General features: G+C 40.6%; 1 protein-coding gene across 1 annotated transcript in view; it reads left to right on the top strand.

Annotated features, from left to right (window-relative positions):
- Positions 1 to 25,291, top strand: part of ELAVL2 (ELAV like RNA binding protein 2) — a 250,598-nt gene extending 225,307 nt beyond the window's left edge. Inside the window, exon 12 of the mRNA XM_089913122.1 lies at positions 1 to 25,291. The gene's annotated coding sequence lies outside the window, so the exon portion shown is untranslated.
- The last annotated feature ends 7 nt before the right edge of the window (positions 25,292 to 25,298 follow it).

The raw sequence follows: 25,298 nt of genomic DNA on the forward strand, positions 1-25,298 counted from the left end.
AAGGTAAGCGAGCAACTTTGCATAAATCAGTCTTTCCTATTGAGCCAAGACCATTTCAAGAAAAAGTCTGGAGGAGTGACCTCCGCACGCCTTGGAAAGGGGAGTCAGTAAGACAGTGCGACGCTGACCACAAAGCAGAATCCAAGGAGCCATACTTGAAAGTGAATCATGAATTTTTATTCCACAGCTAAAAAGGTATATTTGTTTATGCTCTGTTTTCCTGAGGACTTGAAAAGAGCTAACAGCTTCTCTTGGGTGCTCTTTCTTACCCACCTCTGCTCTCTTTCTTTTGCTATTCCTTCATTTCTTTTTGGAGAGATCACAGCAAACTGTGTGTGTGTGTGTGTGTGTGTGTGTGTGTGTGTGTGTGTTCTCAGCAAGCACTAGAAAGAAAAGGTAACCCCCTTAAAATAGAATTACTGGGAACATGTCTCCTTAAAAGAAGCTGAGATAACAGATCTCATTAAAACTGTGCTTTAATGGAATTGAAGGGAACTCTATCATTAAGATGTGTTTGCAGAAGGTAAGTAGAAAGTGATTTTAATTACTGAGTGTTTCTAAATATATCCACCCACTCCTCCCCAGCCAAGTCATGCAGATCTGTAGTTCCAGGAGAAACTATATCATATTGTTGAAGGGTGACTAGAGATATTCAAACTGACCATGATTTGGTAAGGTCTCTGCTTAATTAACCAGAACAGAGACAAAACTAGAATTTTCGACCTGTATAGTAGAATAGAATTTTGTAATATGCTTAGCAGTTTTGCTATAACCTATATGCAGAAATGTAGAATAGGCAATGCTCAGATTTCAGGTTTCGTAATTGAATTCTGTGAGGCGCAGATATACCTCCAAACAGTTTTGGAGATTTTGTTTTCGGGGTATCCTGCTTTCCAGGAAGTCAGGCCCTGGGGTGTGGCTTGCAGTGGTGCAGATGTGACCCAAGAGCTCAGAGCTGGAACAGGAAGAAGATGGTGAGCACCAGATGGGAACCTGCATGTCTTAGCAGATGGGTGGCCTGATAGCAGGATCTTGGCTTATGAAACCTCCCTTTAAAAAAGAGGTCCTCATCACATGAATGTGTGACAGTTGTAAGCACTCTTTGGGAAATAATGGATGATGATTGGGTAAGTTGATTTAGGTAAGTTAATACAGTAGAACCTGGAATGCTTGGCATGAGATTTTGACTTGATACATTTGGCAGCTAGGAACGATTGCAGTTTTTCGGGAAGGGGATTGACAAGGCAAAAAGATGCTTAACATTGGAAGAATGCAAAAAGTATTAGGAGGACCAAAACGACATTTAGGCTTCTAAGGTTAAGGACTGGGTCTTACTCATTTTGAAGCCCCTGGCGCCTACTCGCACAAAGTCTGGCACACAATTAGTACTCAGTAGATGTTTGTTGAATGAGAAAAAGAACAATTCTATCTCATGGATATCCAAATGGATTCCTGAAGTTTAGGGTGATATGACGAAGGTTTTTTTTTCTGGTGAGAAATTATTACCCCATAAAATAGAAACTGAGGGAAAGTGTGGAACATATTGAGAGGTCTCTATGGGTTAGACTTGTTCCAGCCTAAATGTCAGAGGTAATTTTGCTGACTTTTCAACTCCAAGATGTATATGACATACTTAACTCTGTTACATAGATGAAAAGTGCTAAAAAAAAAAACCCAACAACTAGCCATGAACAGACATGGAGGAACATTAAATGCCTATTGCTAAGTGCGGGGAGCCAGTCTAATTATACTGTATAGTTCCAACTACATGACATTATGGAAAAGGCAAATCTATAGCGGTAGTAAAAAAAAATAAATAAATAAATCAAGGGTTGGGCGGGGAGGGCAGGAAGGTAAAATATGTGGAGCACAGAGGATCTTTAGGGCATTGAAATTATTCTGTATGATACTGCAGTGGTGGATTCGTGGTAGTATGCATTTGTCAAAACCCAGACAACTGTACAAACACAAAGAGTGAACTAATGTAAGCTATGGACTTCATTTAATAATAGTATGTTGTTTCATCAGGTGTAACAGATGTGTTGCACTAATGCAAGGTAATAATAGGGGAAGCTGGGTGGGGTGGATAGGAGAACTATCTGTACTTTCTGCTCAGATTTTACATAAACCTAAAACTGCTCTAAACACTATTCTGTCAGTTATTTTTTAAAAACTGTAAATCATCACAACATAGAGGAATGAGGCATCTCTTAACTTGGGGGGACATTTTTTCTTTCTACACTGTTAGAACTGGTATACCTCTCTTTCTTTACTAATTAGAAAGGAACTAGGAGGAATTGAGAAGAGAACCATTATTCTCCTCTATCAGACAGAAATAAAAGTGAATTGTAGCCATCAGTTCCTTTCTGCACACTCCAAGCTGGGAGATACAGGAGAAAAATGATCCTTCTTTGACTTTTCTCCTGGGTAATTGATGGCTTATGTTCTTGGCAGTTAAAAGCAACAGACATGTGAGTGGGCATATGGAAATCAAAGGGCAGAATGTAGTTGAGTCCAGACCTCATTCAACATTTTACAAAAGCAGGGTCCGGTATTCAGAAGGAAATGGCAAATCCCATTCCCGTTTTTCATCGTGCCTCCTTCTCCATCATTTCCCTGGGGTTTGTCCCAGGTTTCCCTCATTTGGGGGCACACGTTGCCTCTTCTGGTATTACCCCAGCCTGCATTATGTTGCCAAATGGTATTTCCAGTTTGTATTTCATTCTTATCCAGCTATTAGAGCGGACCTGGCCTTCTGTTGAATTTTTTTTTTAAACTTTGTCGTAAATTGAGCAGATGGATTTGAATTCCTAATTTTCTTCAAAAATGTGCCAAGTACTTGTTCCTTTGTTCCTCATTTTCCCCTTGACCGATTCCTTGTGGCTTTGCATTTTTCTTCTTTAAAAGCATCTCACTGATGAGTCTTGTGTCTCTGCATTCTGGGCATCTCATTGGTAGCTAAGTTTTCTAGAATCCACTCCCCTTTGGTTTTGAGATGCTATCCTGGTTTCATACACCTAGGATATGTGGGTGTACACATAAATATTACCACTGAAATAATTGAAAATCAGAATGCTAAAATATAATTTATACTTCTTGAGATTGCTTAAGGAAAAAAAAGACATATTTGTCTAGTGTTTTATTGAATACTATGACCAGTTAATTTGCAAAGTGTTTCAGATAAATTATGTCAATTTAACCTCATTGAATCCCTTCTGATAGCTCCATTTTACAGAATAAGGTAGTGAGGCCATAGGAATGGACTTGCCCAAGGTCAGTTACCCAGTAAGCAGTAGAGCCAGGAGGCAAATTCAAATTTATTTTATGCTATAGTCTACTTTTCTTTTAATTAAAAAGTATTTTAAGTATTACAAAGTGGCTTTGTAATATGAAGGGTTTCTGTTTGAGTTCTTTTGGGGAGCGGGGATGTTCTTTAAGTTGCTTAAACCTTAGTGTTTCTGTCTATAAAGTGGGGATGATGTTCATTTACTTTCAGTATTGCTCTGAGAATTAAAAGAGATAATGAAGTTAAGTTCCTTGCACAGGGCCTGGTATGCAGTTATTTGTGGAGTGTCAATTTTTTTTAATATTCAAACTGTTGTTTTTATTGCTGATGCTATAATTCATCTTGGGACAGAAAGGTAAACTATACTAAGTTAAGACAAAAATTACCATATGTTACTAGATCTGTGTCCTTTACTAAACCCTGTGACTGAAACCACCTCTTACATTGTTGTCTGTGAGTCCTCTCCTGACACCTGCCATCCCACTGCCCAGCCCTGTGGCAGAAAGTTCTTTGGAGACCTGATTGTTTTGCTCCCTTTTCTTGGAGGCCATGTTTTTCTGGTCAGGAGCAACCTAATTATGCCAGCCTTTCTTCTTCCATCAGCACAACTGTCTGAAACCTTCCTACCAAACTGATCTATTTTCCATCCTTAGTGAGCCTCTTTCTGGATTAAAGGTCAGCGGTCCACACGTCAGCCGCCTGTGCAGATAGCGCTGTTACACTGACTTGTCTTGCCTTTTGTCACCCTCCTGCCTCTCCTGCTACCAGTCTGATATTAAAGCCTTACCTTGACTGGGTGCTTACTTGCCTCTGCCACCGGTTTTAGGAGTTGAAATGCAGACCCAAGATTATCAAAATAAAACAAACAAAAGTAGTAATGAACAACGCAAACAAGCAGCCAGTGACCTTTCACTCTGTAACATACGGCATATGTGGTGTTTTAAATTCAACACATGTTAAAATTCCTTTTCTTTTTTTGCTATAGCGTAGAGGTGCTTTTCTTTTTGTTTTCTTTAAAAAAACCTCTTTTCAATCTTGGAAAGCCTTCCTTGTTTCCAGGACACAGAATCCAGACCAATCTATAACAACTTAATAGTGTGTATGTGGAGGGGGGTTGTTGCTGGTAGTTTCCTATACCTTGGTACTTTATTTGTGTCAAGTTAATGTACATGGAACAAATACCTGAATATCTGTGATGTGTCAAGTGGAACTTGCATGGCACTGGGCATGAATTAGCAAACAGAAAAGCCCCAGGGAGCTGTGGGTGGATAGGCATGAAAAAGGAAACATAAGGATGCTACACTTCAGCTCAATGGGAGGCCAACTTCCAGTCCTGATACAACCAGGAAGCTCTAGTTCCCACTAAAGAGCTAGCACATGAAGACCACCCTGCCCCCAGCAACCTCTGTGGCCCAAAGAATACAAGGTAGCCTGGTAGAGAATGCTTAGAGGGGGATGAGACAGAAAGGCATCTTGCAAATGGTATTGATGGAGAGTAGTCTCCTTAGTGGTATTATTGACTTGAGTTGTTGATTTAAAACCTGAACTTTGATCACTTGCAGACAGAGACATAGTTTCACAGTTACACATCTGAACTCTGATACAATGAAGCAATGTCCTAATGTGCCCTGTGATGCGATGAGAAGAGAGGGAGTGGAAAAGACCATCAGGCATCCAAACTGGATCAGCCACATATCCTTCTCAGGTACAGTGGGCTAAGGGTTCAACAACTTCTTACTAAGAAGGAGTTGGAAGTTGATACCAGAATCTCACTGTATGGAAATTGAATTTTGTTATATATTAGCTATGTTTAAGCTAACTGTCATGAACAAGAAATAAATCCCACAAAACTCCTTTGGGTTTTATGATAGTTGGCTGTTTGGGGGAATGGCTGGTCCAGCCTGACCATTGCAGTCAAGGGCCCACAGACAGTGATACCAGATACGTGCAGCTGTTCACAGAGTGTGGTATATCCAAGCGGGCTTCTGTTTCCTGTACCATCTGGCACAATAGCATTGTGAAGAATATGAAAGACCAAATCCCTTCCATGGAAGAGCTTACAGTCTAGGGGAAAGGCAGGATACATTAAAATGTAACAAATATACAAAATTATTTTATTTCTATTTTATTATCAAAGTAATGCACGTGCATGGTAAAAGCAAGACAAACACTAAAATAACAGAGCAGACTCTATGTATAAACTATTGATAAACATCATATATTATTTATTCCTCCCCATAGTATAGGATTTAGCACACCTCCTCCTTTCTTCTTTTCCAAATTCATAATTGTATTACTGTGTTTATCTTTTCTGCTGACTACTTTTATAACTAATTACAGCTCTAATTTCCTATTCCATCAACTTTTGATGGCATCACCTTTGTTTCATTCTCTCTTTCAAGCCCCCTTCATCTGTTGCCCAGCTCCATTGTCAGAGCCTGAACTTTTACAGGGTAAAGCCTGATAGATTTGACTTTGTGTTCTGTAAGGAGACTTGTCTCCCCCAGGCTTTGTACATAAGGTATTTAAATAACAAGATAAAGTTCTTTACAGTGACTTGCAGTTGCAAAGTTTCTGTTATTCTAGTTCCTTGACCAGTTCTGAGGCCTGAGAAATCAGTCAAGGTAAAATAAATGTAGAATGGTTCATGGAGGCGTTTGGACATATTCTGAGTCTCGAAAGATGTGGAAGACTTAGAGGGCAGAGAGGTCGATGGTGTGAAGAGGAAAGAAAACAGGATCTGTACTATGACTCTGGTGTAGTCAGGTGATAGACAACTGACAAGGCTCTCTGAAGAAAATTATTCCTTGGAGCACAATGGTGGATAAAGTTGGAAAGGTACTTTAGAACCAGGTGGTTGGCTGAGCCTCAGGCTGTCTGCTTCCTCAAAGTTGTAGACTATACTTTCCGTGCCTCCACTTCCTGCTCTCGCTCTCGCTCTCGCTCTCTCTCTCTCTCTCTCTCTCTCTCTCTCTCTCTGCAGCCTCTTTCAATCTGGTGCAAGCCCACACAGCTCTGTTCAGATTGCTCTCAGAGACCACCACAAGCTTAGCTAATAGTGAAGTCCTAACCCACATCCTCCTTTGTGTCTTTGTTGGGTTTGGTACGATTGGCCATCATCTACTTCTTGTTCCTTCTCACCCCCTTTATCCTGTGGCATTGTATTCTTCCCGTTCTTCTCCTGCCCCTCTTCCTGTTACTGCGTGGTCTCTTTCATCGTGTTTTCTCTGAGGGTCTATTGGGTTTCTGCACTTGACCCTGTCTCCCCCCCGTCAGCTGTTCTGTTCACTTCTGTCTCCCACGTGCTTTGATTTCCTTCCCGTGTTCCAGATCTACTTCACGTCACCAGTAGTTTGCTGAACTCCTCAATCTGAATGATCCATCAGAACTTTCCCTCAGCGTGTGCAAGACTTACCCTGTTCCCTTCCACACCAGTGCCTCCTCCTGTTTTTTTTTCTTTTTGTCTTCATTACTTCTGTCATTATCCTTTAAGTCAGCTGGATTCAAACCCTCATGAGAGCTCTAGATTTCAACCCCCAACTAACCTTTGTACAATATCTAGTCAGTTCATGGGTTCTGTCAATGTTCTATTTCTGCCGTTTTCCTAGCATTTCACGCTACCTTTACGTTCCCAGTGTTGCAACCCTGGCAGGGCCCCCTCTTGGTCTTAATCTGTATTGAGTCAGAAGTCTCCTAAACATTTTCTAATCTCTCCCCATTTCAATCAGTGCTTCACAGTAAACCAGGCTAGGATAGGTCAGATCATTTTATCCCTTGCTCAGAACCTTCCGTGGTTCCACATCATTGGCAGAATAAATGCCTCTTGCTTTTATCTAGCTTGGCCATTTCAGATCATCCATATCAACCTTTCCAGCACTGTCTTCCAGTCTTTCCTCTCATGCAACCAACGTATAGTCCAGTGATATTAGATTCCTCAGTTTTCCCTCAACCTGCCATTCTTTGCTCCTCTGCCTGATTCCTGATTTAAACTCTTGACATCTCTCACACAAAACTCAGTTCAATTGCTACCTGTGTCATAAAGCCTTTCCTGTGTATCACCATTCCCCTCCCTACAACCCCACTTCCTGTCCATTGGGATAAGATGATTGTTTCTGTTTCCTCCATAGCAGATACAGCATTTTGCTTTTTACTACTCAAGTCTTATTCAGGACGAGACAGTGGCTTAATTTAATATCACCTCTCCCCTTTTCTTATATCTGGTAGGAGTTTGTTATCTAAGATAATTAGAAAGTGGGTATTTTAGTGAGAAAGACATGCCTTTTGAGGTCAGAATATTAACCATTTTATCTTAAGCGAGTCACTGAACCTCTTGTGCTTCTCTAAAATGGAGATAATATTTGTATCTCCAATTCCTTGAGAACCAAGGAGTTAATATCTATGGAAACTGTATGGTTCTATGTTTCTCTTCCTTTTAAAAGAGTTAATAGTTTTATTTTTTTTCTGAAACACTTTCCACCAGCCTGTATTACTATATGATGGACATTACTCACTAATTCTGTTTTACAGACAGGAGGACTATGAGAAAAGGACAAACTGAGACTTACATTTATCTAAATAGATACCTCTCTCTTAAAAGGATTAATATCCCCAAAGAAGGATTTGCCCTGAAAATTCTTGTCAAGCACACTGTAGTACTTAGAGCCACTGAACCAGGCCCAGAAATTCTCCAACTGCCTCAGGGTCCCTTTCAAACCGAGGCGGACTCCTGTCTCTTTTAACCAGGAAGCTGGGACAGGGCTTTTCAGGGTCTGTAGGCAGAAGGATCTAGGGAAAACCTTCAGGCGAGGCATGCCCCTGGCCACCAGAGGGTGCTCTACAGAGGCGGTGGACCATAGCAATGGAAAGACAGGGAGGAGACTTCGGAGCCCTCGGTTTGAATGTCTACTCAATTTTGACTTTAGCCTGGTTGCCCATCATTTTAGAACATGAGACATTAATAATGGCTGCTTTGCATAATTGTTAGGCTGAAATGAGGTCAGTGAGTGAGAGCGCCAAGCTCTAGGACTGGCATAGTGTTGGTTCTCCATGGGGTCCCTCTTTCTCTTTCTTTCCCCTTCCCCCCTCCCCTTGCCCTCCACACTGAGTTTACTCTCTTGGCCTGGGTCAAGAGAGCCGTCCTACAAGGTGACTGTTGGTCAGAGCAGGACCATATCCCTTGCCCTGTTTCAGGGTCCCCTGAATCTCAAGGGGTTGTCACTCTAAATATAGCTTTTGGATGAACAAGGAAATTCAGCTAGTCAGCAGCTCCTGGTGGCTTCACAAAAGCAGTTACTGGCAGGGAGCCCACAGTTGGAGAGCATGGAGACAGGAATAGTACTCAAGGCTAGTTCAGGACTCTTTCCTCCAATTTCTGCTGCCACTGCACATGTGGGCACGGTTGGGGATTAACTCTTCCCTTCTTACTGGAGCATAGCCACAGTCTCCAAACAGGAGCTGAATTTCAGTTCCTTTTAGAAAAGTCATTTTCCTTTGCTTAATAAAGTGGCACGTTAAACCCATCTTATGTACAAAACCTTTGTTTACTGTTCTTGAATTAGAAGTATCCACTGCAGGCTTTTCAAGTTGATTACCATGTTGACCTTGTGTATCCACTCAAGTGGATTTGGTTTATATCACCCCCAAACTGAGACTTAGACCTCTTGAAAAAGCACGGATTCTATTTTAGCAGACACTTGCTCAGTTATTCCTCTGGTTACTTTTAGGCATGGTTACTGCCTTGTTATGCTTTCCCCAGCCACTTAGCTCTGTTGTAGGTGATATCAGATTTCATTGCGTCTGTTTCAGTTCCTAATTCCTTAGTCTGCCCTTGACGGAAAAAGGGAAGTCTCTGTTCCCTCACCCCGCTGGCTAGTGGCAGTTGATATAGGTCATTGGCTTTCTGTGTCCATGTGATGCTCCAAACAGCCTTGTGAGGCAGACATTATAACCCTATATCACAGATGAGGAAGTTGAAATTTAGAGAGACTAAGTTACTGTACTTAACCAAGGTCAAACAGCAATAAATTCAAGGCTCCTTTAAAGTCACAGTATAAATCATTTTACAAGTTAAAAATACAAGAAAGTATATTTTACTTAATTGTCACTTCTTAGAAGTAGAATCAGTCAGTCAATCATGTTGATTCAGGACCCACTACTCAAAAGGGTGCCCTAGTCCCTGACCAGGCTCAGTTCTGGATTTACCTCAAGAAAGGCTTCTATTACCCCCTTAAGGCTAGTCTGCTGGCACCTCCCTCCACCCCCCACGATCTCCTCCATATCACTGTGTATTTTAGCGTCTCCACACTGTGCTGTAATTGCCTCTTGGTCAGACAGCCCCTTTAGATTGTGAGCAACCTAATGGTGGGGTAGGGATGAGTCCTGTTCATCTGTCTGTCGTAGCACTGGACACAAGACCTATAATATAGTAGCTGATCAGCAAATGTTTGTTGGATGGAAAAAAAGTGCTCAGAGAGCCAGCCAGGTAAGTCTTAGGATGAATGAATTCCAGATTATTTAAGTACAGACGGACCAACAGGAATTTAGCACAAAGTATTAGGAAACAGAAATCTCTCCTTTTTTGAAACTATAATGGACCCACAGGTGCCCATACGGAAGAGATTTTTTTTTTAATGGAGTTTTATGGATATATGTGAACACAAAGTTCACATTGTGTCATTCTTTATCCGATGCCTTCTCTAAGGGAATGTTGGTATGTAGCACCAATCAATAAGCATTGTATACTAGACAATTTCTGGGAGATACCAGGAAGCATAGGGGGTTGCTTGCCCTCCTCAAGATTTGTGCTAGGACATTGTCTTAGTCTGTTCAGGCTACTGTAACAAAATACCGTAGACCAGATGGTTTATAAACAACAGAAAGTTATTACTTACAGTTCTGGAGGCTGGAAGTCCAAGATCAGGATGCCAGCATGGTCGGTTTCTGGTGCGGACCCAATTCTGGATTGCAGATCCCAACTTCTCCTTATACCCTTACATGGTGGAAGGGGCACAGGATCTCTCTGGGCCTCTTTTATAAGAGCACTAATCCCATTCATGAGGACATCACCCCTTATGACCTAATCACTTCCCAAAGACCCCACCTCCTATACTATCACCTTGGGGGTTAGGATTTCAACTTATGAATTTGGGAAGGCCACAGTCGATGTAGTTTTCAAAGCACTATCTCAAAATGACTAAAATTTTTCGCATCAGTCAGAAAGGGACCTGAATAAAAGATGTCTTTCTCTGGGTTTATACAACTGCTCTGGGATTGGGTTTTAAGTATCAACATAAACCTGGCCAGATTCTGAAGAGGGACTCATGCCAAGTTTTATTAGTTCAGCCGTTTGTCATTCGAGTGTCTGCATCCTGTCTGTCACCTTGGTTTAAGAAATAGACATGGAAGCCTCAGGAAACTGAATATCAAGAAATCATTTATGGTGCTAGAGTGTGATTTCATTCTCCTTATCATTTTTGCCAGGTACCTGCTACACTGCTGTGGAAACGGAAGTAAACACTGTCCCTCTGTTTGGCACAGGATCTTGACATATATCTATTTGCAGAGGATTGATTGGGTCTAGAGTGTTTCATTATCACCAAGGGTTTCAGGGTTTGAAGTGTATGTCCTGTTAGGATAAAGTTTTTAGGACCAAGATCAACTGCTTGCTAAGAGGCCACAGGAAGAGCCTCTCATCTTTAATAATGGCCTTAAAGTAGAGTCTACTAGGGTCCGTGTGTAGAAAACATGCACCATGTGGAATAAAGAACCGTCAATATTTATTGTTGGCAGAGTCACATTCTGTCTGTTTGTTCTCTTCACAAACACAGATTGTTTAGAGAAGAAGACTGACTTATGGAGGAGTCTGACCATCTCATGCACTTCTACCTTTTGGCTTCATAGCTGGGGCTAAAGACTTCTGTCCTCCTGCTATTCCAGGCATTTATACCCTTGACCAGCTGTACTGTGAGTTCCATAAAGGTGGCAACTTATCTTTGATTGCTTATAGAGTTCTCCACCTACTATAACATTCTGAATACAGAGAGGTGTTCAGTAAATATGGTGGCCAAATGACCAAGATATTTGGAAACACATTTTCAGTGGAGACACAATGTCAATATGACCTTTCTTCTATAGTGAGGAACAGACAGTAACTGAACTATTGTTTCCCTAGGTGTTCTGGTTTACACTAGTTGTTTTGCCCTGCCCTCTGTTCCCATCCCTTTCTGTTCTTTCCCTTCCCCTTCCTTTCCCTTCCCTGTCTTTCCTTGCCCTCCCTCCTTCCTATCCTCTCTTTTCCTTTTCAAGAAAATATATTTGAATTGATCCAGAAAGATTTCTTAAGGAGATGAGCGTTGAGAGTTTAGAAGAGCAAGATGCAGGAAAAAGACGCAGGTTCTGCATTGTTTGCCTCTCAATCTTTGAGTTTTAGTTTTGGTACTTGTAAAATGGGGATATGATACCTATCTTGTGAAGTTGGTCACAAGAGTTACAGATCTGTATAAAGTGCCTGACATTATTAATAATTGGCATCAAAGGAACTCAATAAATGGTGTAAATTACATTGTTGATGAAAAAGTTGGAATGGAAATTTACAACCCTTTTTTTTTTTTTTTTACTAAACTGAATACTATGTTAGTCATTTTACCAAACTCTTTAAAAAGGCAGTAGAGTACCACAGAATGTCCCCAATTCCCATCCCAAGAATGTCTTCCATACACTTTTGCAGCTGACAGGAACAGACCCCCGCAAGGAGCACACTGCAGTTTGTGGTGTGCGAGTAACTCAAACTGTAATCATCTATTTTCTCACATTATTCATTCAGTGTTTTACATTTTTGAGTGTGATAAACCGAATTCTTCTTGCTTTTACATGAGTGTTTGGAAAGCAAATATTTAAATCCCCAATATTTGACTGTCTATGGGTGGATCTCTGGGTGAATGACAAATGTGAAAGTTGCTGTGAAATATTAGCTGGATCCTTAACCTACAGTTAGTAACAAACAGTTGATGGAGAACAAAGGCCTTACCTATTTGACATGCTTTAGCCTTTGAAGGGTAAATACGACAATGAAAGCGCTGAGCATGATTATTCAGAATAAGGAAAACAAATTTCTCAAGCCTCTTTTTCTTAATTACCAGTTTTCAGATGATGTGACTTTGACACAGGATATTTCTACTCAGTGCACGTCTCAAAATATCTCGTACTAATATAGCCTTTCATTCAAACTTTTAAAAGATTTGATTCATCAGAAGGAAGTTTGTTATAAGAGAAGGATATGGAATTCAGTGATGGGCAGACCTGAGTTTGAAATACGGCTACACCATTACTAACAATGTGATCTTGTGGTGTAATAAAAAATAAATAAATGTGTGGTCTTTGCACACTGTTCCTAAGGCAGAGCTACTAAAACCCTTGGAATTTCCTGTCTTTTGTATGCTACTGAGATGACCTGTGGGAGAGGGAAAGCCCTAGATAGTCATTACAGGATTAAAACTTTCATCCCCAATCCCTCAACTTCCTGGGAGGGAAAGGGGCTAGAGATTGGGTTCAGTTACCAATGGCCAGTCATTTAGTTGATCAGTTTTACAAGAGGTAATGAAACCTCCACAAAAACCCCTAAGCAATGGGGTTCAGGGAGCTTCTAGGCTGGTGACACATTGATGTACTAAGAAGGTGGCAAGCTGCAGAGGGCATGGAAGTTCTGCAACACCTTTCCCCTCTCACCATACCTTGTCCTACGCATCTCTTCCATTTGGCTGTCCCTGAGTGGTGTCCTTTAAGTATAGCATTTTCCCGAGTTCTGTGAGTCCTTTTAGGGAATTATCAAACTTGACAAGGAGGTAATGGGGACCCCTGAATTTGTCATTGGCCGGGCAGAAGTGTGGGTAGCCTAAGTACCCCATTTATAGGTGGCATCTGAAGTAGGGGGAGTCTTGTAGGACTAAGCCCTTAACCTGTGGGGTCTGCACTAACTCTGGTAGTTTGTGTCGGAATTGAATTGATTGTTGGACACCTAGCTGGTGTTGGAGAATTGGTGTGGAAAAATGACATGTGTTTGGTATCAGAAAAAGAAACAGAGATCTTAAGGAAGTTTGTTTTTTTTTGGTTTTTAACAACAGTGAACTTTGTTTTATAATCTCTAAAAAAACGGGGGACATTATAAAACCTCAAAGTGTAGTACCATGTTTGTTATTTAGTAACTGTACATAAATGTTAACTCCCCTGCTTCATTTTTCCACCTGATTTTTTTTTTTTTTTTTTTGCGGTACGCAGGCCTCTCCCGTTGTGGAGCACAGGCTCCGGACACGCAGGCTCAGTGGCCATGGCTCACGGGCCCAGCCGCTCCACGGCATGTGGCATCTTCCCGGACCGGGGCATGAACCCGTGTCCCCTGTATCGGCAGGTGGACTCTCAACCACTGCGCCACCAGGGAAGCCTCACCTGATTTTTAAGGGAGTGTCAGACATCTGTACTGTACTGTTTAGAATGTGGTGGAGAACATGGCAAATAAATGACTTATGGCTCTAAGTTACGTAGTGGAGATATGGAAAGGAGAACTGTGGAAACTTGACATAAAATAGAAAAATGTAGAGTTATCTTTCAAAGTACATTAACATTTTAACAACAGATTGACCCAAATAATAACTTGATAACTTGAAGGGAAAGTTCTCATTGCATGTTATCCCAATCTTGTTGAACTTTTTTTTTTCTTTTTCTAATGACTTGGATGCAATTTTGAAGGGCTTGCCTGGCAGATATATTAGGAGAGAGAACATGTGTGTTTGGTCAGTGAGGATATGAAATAATTCTTCTTAGGCCCAGAGCTATGGACCAAAATCAAAAGGGCAGAATTTCTCTGCAAAACTTTTAATGCATGTCTTGACACTAAGGTTTGTTGTAGATTCCTACTCTGGTGTGGTCAGAGCCCATCCAAAGTATTGTCTCATAGCAGGGGCTGAATACTAGGACAGAGTGCCCAGAGAAGAGCAGCTAGGTTGAAGAAGGGGCGGAGGAGGGGGGCTGTGGAAGCTACACCAGTTAAGGAAGAGTCCTAGGCCCTGAATTCTTTGACTAAGAGAACAGGTATCTTGTTGATTTATTTAAATGGCTGTCATGTGCAAGGAGAGACAAGCTAATTGTGGTCACTCTAGAAAACAGTATTAGAACAAATAGGTTTATAATATTGAGAGATAAACCCAGTTCTAATTAGGAAAATGACTTTTCTGATAATTGGAGGAATTCAAAAGTTGAATAGGCCACCTCAGAGGAGAAAGCTCCTCATTGCTGAAAATTTCCTACAGAGGCTGCATGATACAATGAAAAGGAGGCGGAACAGGGTCTCCTCCAATTCCCACTCTATGAATCCGCTGAATTATTTTTAATATGTTGAACCACATTAAGAACAAAGACAGACATTTATAATTCAGCTAACTTTGGCAAATCCAACTTGTTTAAGTTCTATCCTATATTAGATTCCCTTCCAAAGAGAGGATATCCTGACATACAATGGGTTAAGTGCACCACTCAAGGCATACACATTCTCATTTCTTGATCGACTTCTCCCTTGAACTATTCACTATCACTAATTCACCGAATCACTGTCATTGAAAGCACCTGTCAATGAGTGATCATCCCTGAAGAACCTTGCAGTGAAATATATGTTCTTTTATTGTTTATCTTACAGTTTTCAATGTATGTATATTTAGACTTTTAAAAAATGGGGAGGAATATTTGTTGAGGCGGACAATGCTAGTTGCCCATCCAGTATTCATTTCTTCCTTCTTCCTTGCTAACAGAATCCAGATATTTTTCCCAGCTCCAGAAAAGAGAATCACTTTCCCAGGCTTCCTTGCAACTGGGGGTGGTCAGGTGATACTGATAATGAGATTTAACTGGAAGTCAGCTGGGGACTTTTCAAGGCCCATTCTTGCCTTGAGCATGGGTTCATGACTGGAGCTAATACAGCTATCTTGAGACCATAAGGGGAAGGCTAAGAGAATTTTAGAGACATCAACCCTGACATGGCTGGGCCATTGAACAAACTTCAACAGCTGCCTTGCTCAGGACTTCTTGCTATATAAAAACAATAAACACCGATTTATTTGTTTAAATCACCACTTTTGTGTTTTCTGCTATTTGTAATTGATAGTTTTCCTAATTGATCATTTGACCATGGCCTTTATTCAACTAAAAGAGCTTTGGCCAAGTGCTATATGAAGTGCCAGTCACTGGATACAAAGGTGAATGACACATGGGCCCTTGAGAGATCTCAGCCTCAGCCTCAAGGTCTAAAAGAACCTTGGGCAGCAGCCTAATGTGAAAAGTTAAACGCTCTGTGTCTTCTTTCCATTTCTTTTCTTGTGGGCTAGAACTGTGAGATGGATCCACTAGAGGTATTAGAGAACAGCTGGGTCAGGGAGAGTGGCCTGGGATAACTTAGCACCTGAAATCTGCTCTCACCCTGTGTTGCTCTGAGGGTGTGGTGCTGAGATTTTGGTGGCATCGGTACTTGGTGCTTTAGCTGTTGAGAGAGAAGAGATGTAGGTAGTGTTTACATCGATTTGATGAGATAAATATCATTAATTTTCTGAGTACTTTATTTAGCTTTATTTATTTAAAAGGTACTTTACCACTGTAAACTGTGAATAAGATATTTAAAGATTTGTGTTTAAAAACCATATTTTTTGTAAGATGCGTTTTTGAAGTGACAGTTTATTCCCAAATACCTTTATGATTGTATATTAATTTCTTCAGGGAAGATGATAAATAGATTCTTTTCAAAAATTATATATAAACCATATGCTTAAATACCCTCTAAAAATAACAATTTTAAGAGAAATCCTAAAATGGAAATACACCAAGTTATCATCTAATGCCATTGAACATTGAAATTTTGTTTGATCAAGATCTTCTTTCTACTTTTCTGACTTTATTCTAATTTTATTGTAATTAGGAAGTGTTATTTTTATACTCTAAAAAGCATGAGTATAAGGAATTATGTACCAAGTCATGACAAATGAATTGACATAGAAACAGCAGAACCATTTTTAATGTATTTATATAAACAGATCTGTATAATTATCATTACGCATCATAAGCAGATACTGCTAAAAAGAACAGTTAGTTCTGTTTACTCAAGTTTAAGTTGAATTTTATTACAATATACAACATCGTAAGTTATATCACATTCTAAAGAGAATGAGATAATGGTGACATGAAAGCCACTACATTTAGTTTATCTGTATATTATGTATCTGTGCATTAATACCTATCTATTAAGCAGATGGTGCTACATATCCAAAGCTTTGGTATCAGTAACCTACAAATGCTGACACCTTGTTTCTGGGACCTTGAAAGCAGAGAGGTGACTATATTCTCACTTATCCTTTTCATGTAATAAATTCCAGAATCTTCTGTTGAGTGAATCTTTCCCTGAATTTGATTCCTGAATTGAATTCTTGTTTTTTGTTTTTTGTTTTTTTTTGCTGTATGCGGGCCTCTCACTGTTGTGGCCTCTCCCGTTGCGGAGCACAGGCTCCGGACGCACAGGCTCAGCGGCCATGGCTCACGGGTCCAGCCACTCGGCGGCATGTGGGATCCTCCTGGACCGGGGCACGAACCCGTGTCCCCTGCATCGGCAGGCGGACTCTCAACCACTGCGCCACCAGGGAAGCCCCCAGATCTTGAATCCTTGAATCCTTGAATCCATAAAGCCATTCTAAGATCATCATGAAATCATGTATTTTAAAGTTTGAAGTCCAAACTTTTAATTTGAAAAGATTAAAAAAAAAACAGGGCTTAGTGATTAAAAAAAAATCTTATTCAATTATTTTTTAAGCACTGATTTCACTCTTGCTTGAGGTACAGAGATGATTGAGTGATGGGTCCTGCATTACCAGAATTTAGTACTGGAGAGTGGTTCCAGTGGAGGAGAAACAGGTAAACTTGGTTCATGGGAAACCAAAGGAGGAAAGGGTCCCATGTTAAGACTAAAAATATCCATTGATGGCAAACGTGGCAGGAAGGAGTCACTGGTGACCTTCACTTGAGTAGACTTGTCAGAAGGGTGGAAGCAGAAATCAACTTGTGGAGGAGCAGAGAGGGGAGGAAATGCCAGCACTGAATTTGGGAATCTTCTCCTTCAAGGGTGAAGGGGGTGCTAGGACCAGGATTCAAGTCTTCTGACTCCCAGGTTGTTACTCATTCTACTAAAGCATGTTGAAAGTTTATTGAATGCAGAATTCCATCAAGGTTAGAATTTAGTAATATGATTTTATATTCCTCAGGAAGAGCAGCATGTTCGATCTTTATAACCCCTTGACAGAATTCATGGACCCCATTTCCTAACCACGTGCCAGGCTCCACAGCAGCAGGCATGGAGGGCTCAGCACAAACAGGGACTCTAGTTTTATGTACTATTTACGGGTTTATGTGCATGGTCATCTTCCAACCCCAAGTAGTGTTTTATTTTCTCTAAAAGTAAACCACAGACCTCTTTGCTGCACCTGCCAGTGCATGTACTTCCAATGCATGGCAGTTCCCACTCTCTCTCTCTTGAACTTTGGAAAGTTTAGCTTATTGGCCAAAGTAAGGCCAGTTAAGCTAGTCACTTCCAACAAGCCATGCCCTTCCATTCCTGTCAAATTGTCTATCCTCTCTAAAGCCCAAATTCCCTGATTACTCCACCATTTCTTACCTATGGTTCCTCCAAATAGTAAAGCTCCTCTGGATTTTTTCCATTGTGCACTCAGAAACGTTTCCTTGCTTTGTTAACAATTAACTTATACCCCCAACCTTTTATCAAAATGCTATTCAGCAAGAATTTATAATCTTCATCTTCCTCAGGATAGTTTCTGCCAAATTGTTCTGCCATGAAGGTTGGTCTTCCCATCAACCCCCAATTTCTTGGACCAGGAAGGAGGGTGGCCACTCTCCCGAATTTCCGAAGAATTTCTAGGCTACTCCAGTCTCCCTCATTGAAAACATCTCCTGCTTTGAGGATCGAGTTTCCCAGTTCTATACCCTCGACCATTTTCCTTCACTGTTGTCCACCGGTATGCCTCTCTTCCACTGAAACTTTGAGATAGGGGTGTAGAGTTTTTTACTTTTGTGCAAGCTCTCTGAGTATCACTGTCCCCAGCTGCTGAAGAAGCCTGCAGTGCGAAAGCCGATGCTTCCGTTGGCCACACAGGCATTTCTGTTCCCATTTTGAGCCGGACTGTGAGGGGGAAGCCAGTTCTGGGCAAGCCCTGTATGCTTTCAGCAGCACGCTGTATGCCAAATGGCAGATCCTAGGTCACTTTCTCTCTGAAACAGCCCTGGGGCTCCAAGGAAACAGGAGACTTTTCACATAACTCCAGCTCTATTCAGGTGGGCTCTTCAACTCTCCTGGAACACAGTGAGAAAAAGAAGCTGTTTGTTTCAGGCTGCCTCCAGGGCTCAGATGGAGCACTATAGTATGACAGCAGGTTTTGAAAAGAGCAAGAATATTCCAGCTAATCAGGGAATAGTTGATTAGCAAGTTGAAAACAAATCTTTCAGTAATAATATTATTAATAAGGAAAAGCCAGCGAGTTCCAGGAGGCTCTGATAACAAAGCACAAATATGTTACAATTTTTGGTGAAAGGAACTCAAAATAGTTTCTCTGTAGTTTCAACTGCTTGTGAGTCTGCCTTTTCTCTCGCAGCTCAGCATTATCTGTGTTGTGTCAGTTAGGTTTGACCTGTGAGGGAAGATCTTTGCTTTTCATTTCTGCCAGCTGCAGGAGTTTCTTGCTGGGCAGTGCTTTTGCTTCATCCCTTTTAATGGTTGACCAGAAAGATAAGTGTTGGAGGTGAAAGAAGGAATCATCTTATTCAGAAACCAGAATAATTCTGAGAGTCCATTGAATAGAGAGGCCAGAAAAAGGGTCTGCCTTGGACCTTCCCTATCTTGTTGGCTTTTATTATCCAACAACTGGACTGGGGCTGGGGGGAAAGCAAGGAAGAGACAGTTTTTCTCTCCTGAATTTTAAATTTATCTCTCAGGCACATACAGCAATTCCAAAGAGAAAACAGCTCTTTAAAATGTCCTAATCAGACAATGAAAAAGCTTGAACTCTAAGTTCTAATTTTAGCTTATATTCAATTCATACATGTTATAGCCAGAAAGAGACTTAGGGGTACTCACACAGCAGAACCCGTCCATCACTTTTTTTTAGAACATCTTTATTGGAGTATAATTGCTTTACAATGGTGTGTTAGTTTCTGCTGTATAACAAAGTGAATCAGCTATGTGTATACATATATTTCCATATCCCCTCCCTCTTGCATCTCCCTCCCACCCTCCCTATCCCACCCCTCTAGGTGGACACAAAGCACTGAGTTATCTCCCTGTGCTATGCAGCTGCTTCCCACTAGCTGTCTATTTTACATTTGGTCATGTATATATGTCCATGCCACCACTCTCTCACTTCGTCCCAGCTTACCCTTCCCCCTCCCCGTGTCCTCAAGTCCATTCTCTACGTCTGCGTCTTTATTCCCATCCTGCCGCTAGGTTCTTCAGAACCATTTTTTTTTTTTTTTTAGATTCCATACATATGTGTTAGCATACAGTATTTGTTTTCCTCTTTCTGACTTACTTCACTCTGTATGACAATCTCTAGGTCCATCCACCTCACTAAAAATAACTCAATTTCGTTTCTTTTTATGGCTGAGTAATATGCCATTGTATATATGTGCCACATCATCTTTATCCATTCATCTGTCTAGGGACACTTAGGTTGCTTCCATGTCCTGGCTATTGTAAATAGAGCTGCAATGAACATTGTGGTACATGACTGTTTCTGAAGTATGGTTTTCTCAGGGTATATGCCCAGTAGTGGGATGGCTGGGTCATATGATAGTTCTGTTTTTAGTTTTTTTAAGGAATGTCCATACTGTTCTCCATAGTGGCTGTATCAATTTACATACCTACCAACAGTGCAAGAGGGTTCGCTTTCCTCCACACCCTCTCCAGCATTTATTGTTTGTAGATTTTTTGATGATGGCCATTCTGACCAGTGTGAGGTGATACCTCATGGTAGTTTTGATTTGCATTTCTCTAATGTTTAGTGACGTTGAGCATCCTTTCGTGTGTTTATTGGCAATCTGTATATCTTCTTTGGAGAAAGGTCTGTTTAGGTCTTCTGCCCATTTTTGGATTGGGTTGTTTGTTTTCTAGATATCAAGCTGCATAAGCTGCTTGTATATTTTGGAGATTAATCCTTTGTCAATTGCTTCATTTGCAAATATTTTCTCCCATGCTGAGGGTTGTTTTTTCATCTTTTTTATGGTTTCCTTTGCTGTGCAAAAGCTTTTAAGTTTCATTAGGTCCCGTTTGTTTATTTTTGTTTTTATTTCCATTTCTCTAGGAGGTGGGTCAAAAAAGATCTTGCTGTGGTTTATGTCATAGAGTGTTCTACCTATGTTTTCCTCTAAGAGTTTTATAGTGTCTGGACTATAGGTCCAGACCTACATGTAGGTCTTTAATACATTTTGAATTTATTTCTGTGTATGGTGCTAGGAAGTGTTCTAATTTCATTCTTTTACATGTAGTTGTCCAGTTTTCCCAGCACCACTTATTGAAGAGGCTGTCTTTTCTCCATTGTATATTCTTGCCTCCTTTATCAAAGATAAGGTGGCCATATGTGCATGGGTTTATATCTGGGCTTTCTATCCTCTTTCATTGATCTATATTTCTGTTTTTTGTGCCAGTACCATACTGTCTTGATTACTGTAGCTTTGTAGTATAGTCTGAAGCCAGGGAGCCTGATTCCTCCAGCTCCATTTTTCTTTCTCAAGATTGCTTTGAGGTCTTTTGTGTTTCCATACAAATTGTGAAATTTTTTGCTCTAGTTCTGTGAAAAATGCCATTGGTAGTTTGATAGGGATTGCACTGAATCTGCAGATCACTTTGGGTAGTATAGTCATTTTCACAATGTTGATTCTTCCAGTCCAAGAACATGGTATATTTCTCCATCTGTTTGTATCATCTTTAATTTCTTTCATCAGGGTCTTATAGTTTTCTGCATACAGGTCTTTTGTCTCTTTAGGTAGGTTTATTCCTAGGTATTTTATTCTTTTTGTTGCAGTGGTAAATGGGACTGTTTTCTTAATTCCTCTTACATATTTTTCGTTAGTGTATAGGAATGCAAGAGATTTCTGTGCATTAATTTTGTATCCTGCTACTTTACCACATTCATTGACTAGCTCTAGTAGTTTTCTGGTAGCATCTTTAGGATTCTCTATGTATAGTATCATGTCATCTGCAAACAGTGACAGCTTTACTTCTTTTCCGATTTGGATTCCTTTTATTTCCTTTTCTTCTCTGATTGCTGTGGCTAAAACTTCCAAAACTATGTTGAATAAGAGTGGTGAGAGGGGCTTCCCTGGTGGTGCAGTGGTTGAGAGTCCACCTGCCGATGCAGGGGACGCGGGTTCGTGCCCTGGTCTGGGAGGATCCCACATGCCGCGGAGAGGCTGGGCCCATGAGCCATGGCCGTTGAGCCTGTGCGTCTGGAGCCTGTGCTACGCAACGGGAGAGCCCGCAACAGTGAGAAGACCGTGTACTGCAAAAAAAAAAAAAAATAGTGGTGAGAGTGGGCAAGCTTGTCTTGTTCCTGATCTTAGTGGAAATGGTTTCGGTTTTTCACATTGAGAATGATGTTGGCTGTGTGTTTGTCATATATGGCCTTTATTATGTTGAGGTAAGTTCCCTCTATGCCTACTTTCTGGAGAGTTTTTAAGCATAAATGGGTGTAGAATTTTGTCAAAAGCTTTTTCTGCATCTATTGAGATGATCATATGGTTTTTCTCTTTCAGTTTGTTAATATGGTGTATCACATTGATTGATTTGCATATATTGAAGAATCCTTGCATTCCTGGGATAAACTCCACTTGATTATGGTGTATGATCCTTTTAATGTGCTGTTGGATTCTGTTTGCTAGTATTTTGTGGAGGATTTTTGCATCTGTGTTCATCAGTGATTTTGGCCTGTAGTTTTCTTTCTTTGTGACATCTTTGTCTGGTTTTGGTATCAAGGTGATGGTGGCCTTGTAGAATGAGTTTGGGAGTGTTCCTCCCTCTGCTCTATTTTGGAAGAGTTTGAGAAGGATAGGTGTTAGCTCTTCTCTAAATGTTTGATAGAATTCGCCTGTGAAGCCATCTGATCCTGGGCTTTTGTCTGTTGGAAGATTTTTAATCACGGTTTCGATTTCAGTGGTTGTGATTGGTCTGTGTATATTTTCTGTTTGTTCCTGGTTCAGTCTCGGAAAGTTGTGCTTTTCTTTGAATTTGTCCATTTCTTCCAGCTTGTCCATTTTATTGGCATAGAGTTGCTTGTAGTAATCTTTCACGATCCTTTGTATTTCTGTGGTGTCAGTTGTTACTTCTCCTTTTTCATTTCTAATTCTGTTGATTTGAGTCTCCTCCCTTTTTTTGTTGATGAGTCTGGCTAATGGTTTATCAATTTTGTTTATCTTCTGAAATAACCAGCTTTTAGTTTTATTGATCTTTGCTGTTGTGTCCTTCATTTCTTTTTCATTTATTTCTGATCTGATCTTTATGATTTCTTTCCTTCTGTTAACTTTGGGAACCCCTCCATCTTACCCCTCCATGAGCAAATTGAGACCCCAGGAGAATATAGCGACTTGCTCAAGGCAATGCAGCTGTGCTCTTTTCTCATCAGTATCATCTTTGTAGCATTTTCCTCCCAAAAGCAAACTCAAATTCTCTAAGATTCATCCCACTTAAACGGTAAAATTCTTTTATCCATATTAAAACTCTTACAATTTTTATAGACTAATTTTTCTGAGAAGTCAGGACACCTTATAGTCCTTTTCTCTCATTTCACAACATATTAAGTCAGGGACATGGGCTCCTGGGGACAGTTAATACTCAGACGGTGTGGTATGACTTGTTCAAGATAAAAAGGAATTGAGAACATGAGCTGGAAGTGACTTAGAAACCAAATCTATATTTAATAGAAGTGACTTTTCGGAGGACACCCAGCAAAGAAAAGGCTTTAGATGTGGGAAATCACTATTAAAATCACACTATATGTAGGTTATCAGGGAGGAGGACCTATTTGACTCTGTGCAGTTTATTTTCTTACCCTAATCCTTCTGCTTCCACGTCTAATCAAGGCTAAACCATGCCACATATATCTTTGCTTTTAAATGATTTCCTCACTGTTTGTACTTAATACTTCTATTTTCTATCTTGTGTTACATAAACCAACCAAACCAACAAACAAATCGATGAATGAAAGGCCGATCTCTAATTCTCATCTGTTTTGCTATGATGTACATACTTTCTTCTGTCTTCAGTTGAATAGGAAACAGGGTCTCCATAAACCATCTGGTCTTTCCCTGGACTTGGCCAGGCAGACAGAATGCAGGGTCACTTCTCAGAGACAGAGCATTTGTTCTTTCGTACTTTCTTGACTGTTCCTTGATGAACTATGTTTGTTAAATCTTTCTGTTTTATTCCATATCTTTGTATTTGACCCTAAAAGCCAGTATTCTGCTGTCTTTGTTTTATGTTTCCTGTTAACAATTTCCCCTTGGTCTGAATGGAGAGTGCCACAGAATTAAAAACAATATGGGGATTGGGACAAAACATCAGTTGTAGGAACTGGAAGATTTATAATCTTAGGTAGAAAGTAATAGGAAAACCTTGCTGCAGAAAAAACAAACAAACAAACCCCAAAATAATCCCAGAAAAGTCATACAGTGATGTGAGATTTGTGAAACCGTAGCAATGTGAGTGGACATTACACTTGAAGAGAAGGTTACTGACCAGAGGATATGAGTGATGGATAACCCTTCATTTTTAACTTCAGTTCTAGTTTCCTCTGGCATACATGTCAGAGTAGTAATGCGCTCGTGGTGGTTTGTGTTGAGGGATCAGTTTTGGCTTCTCTCTACTTTATTCTTATATGAAAAGGTCATTTCCTACCACTAGAGATGAGAATATGTCGATGGTGTTCTCTCTTTTATTTTCAGCAGTGTACCTATGATCTTTCCAAATGATTCATGTAGATAAAACATTAACATTATGGGGCGGGGGAATGTTCTTTCTTTCCTTTTTTTAAAGAGTTTTAAGTAGCAGTGGCTCCCAATTCTACAGTGTGACTTTGGGTGGATAATTGCTATAGACTACTGTAGACCTTTGTTTTCTTCCCCCTGTAGGGGATTGACTTTAACCCTTCTCCTCCGCCAAACCTTTGATCTGTGCGTGACATTTCAACCCCACCACTTCCTGTGCTCTATCCTGCCAAAGAAAATTGCGTTTTCTGTTTCTGGATAAAGCATGGTTGTTTGTGTCAGTCAATTTAACACAATACGACAGCTCTTACCTGTGCAGGGGAAGCACTAATAAGATTCCAGCAGGAGATGTGTCCTGAGCCCATGACCAAGCCTCCCATTGGGCCCGGAAGACGGAAGCCACGGTAATCCATTACCGACAAGGCTACTTAGTGGTGATGCAGCACCTTTTTGTCTTGGAGACCTCCAGGTAGTAAGAAGTCCCATTTCCTGCCCTATACACTCATCCCACAAATGATACATGGGTGTGAAAGCAATCGGTTGTGTGGCAGAGTGGAAAGGGCAGGTATTTTGGAGAGTCTCACCTTACTTTTTTGATCCCTGCTCTGCCATTTACCAGCTCTGAACCCTTAGTCATATTACATACCTTTTCTGAGCCTCTGGTTCCTCATGGAAAATGAGGATAGAGATACAGTTTCTGACTTGCAGAGTTAGTAGGAAAATGAAATGAGATAATGAACACAAGACTCTTAGCACCGGGCACACTCCACTGCAGGCACCCTAGAAGTAGCTATTGTCATGAAAGTGCTCGTGTTGGTAAGAATATATTGCATTTTGATGAAGTAAGCAGTTCTTACTGTGAGATGTCTTTTGGTTAAAATGGAGGTATGGACCTCCCACTTTTTGTTCCATTGAGTAGATCAGCTGTGGGAAAAGTTTGATTTTT

Source organism: Delphinapterus leucas, chromosome 6 (genome assembly GCF_059928025.1).
Source record: "Delphinapterus leucas isolate spDelLeu-1000000601 "Yukka" chromosome 6, BTC_Dleu_Yukka2, whole genome shotgun sequence".
NCBI classification, from domain to species: domain Eukaryota; kingdom Metazoa; phylum Chordata; class Mammalia; order Artiodactyla; family Monodontidae; genus Delphinapterus; species Delphinapterus leucas.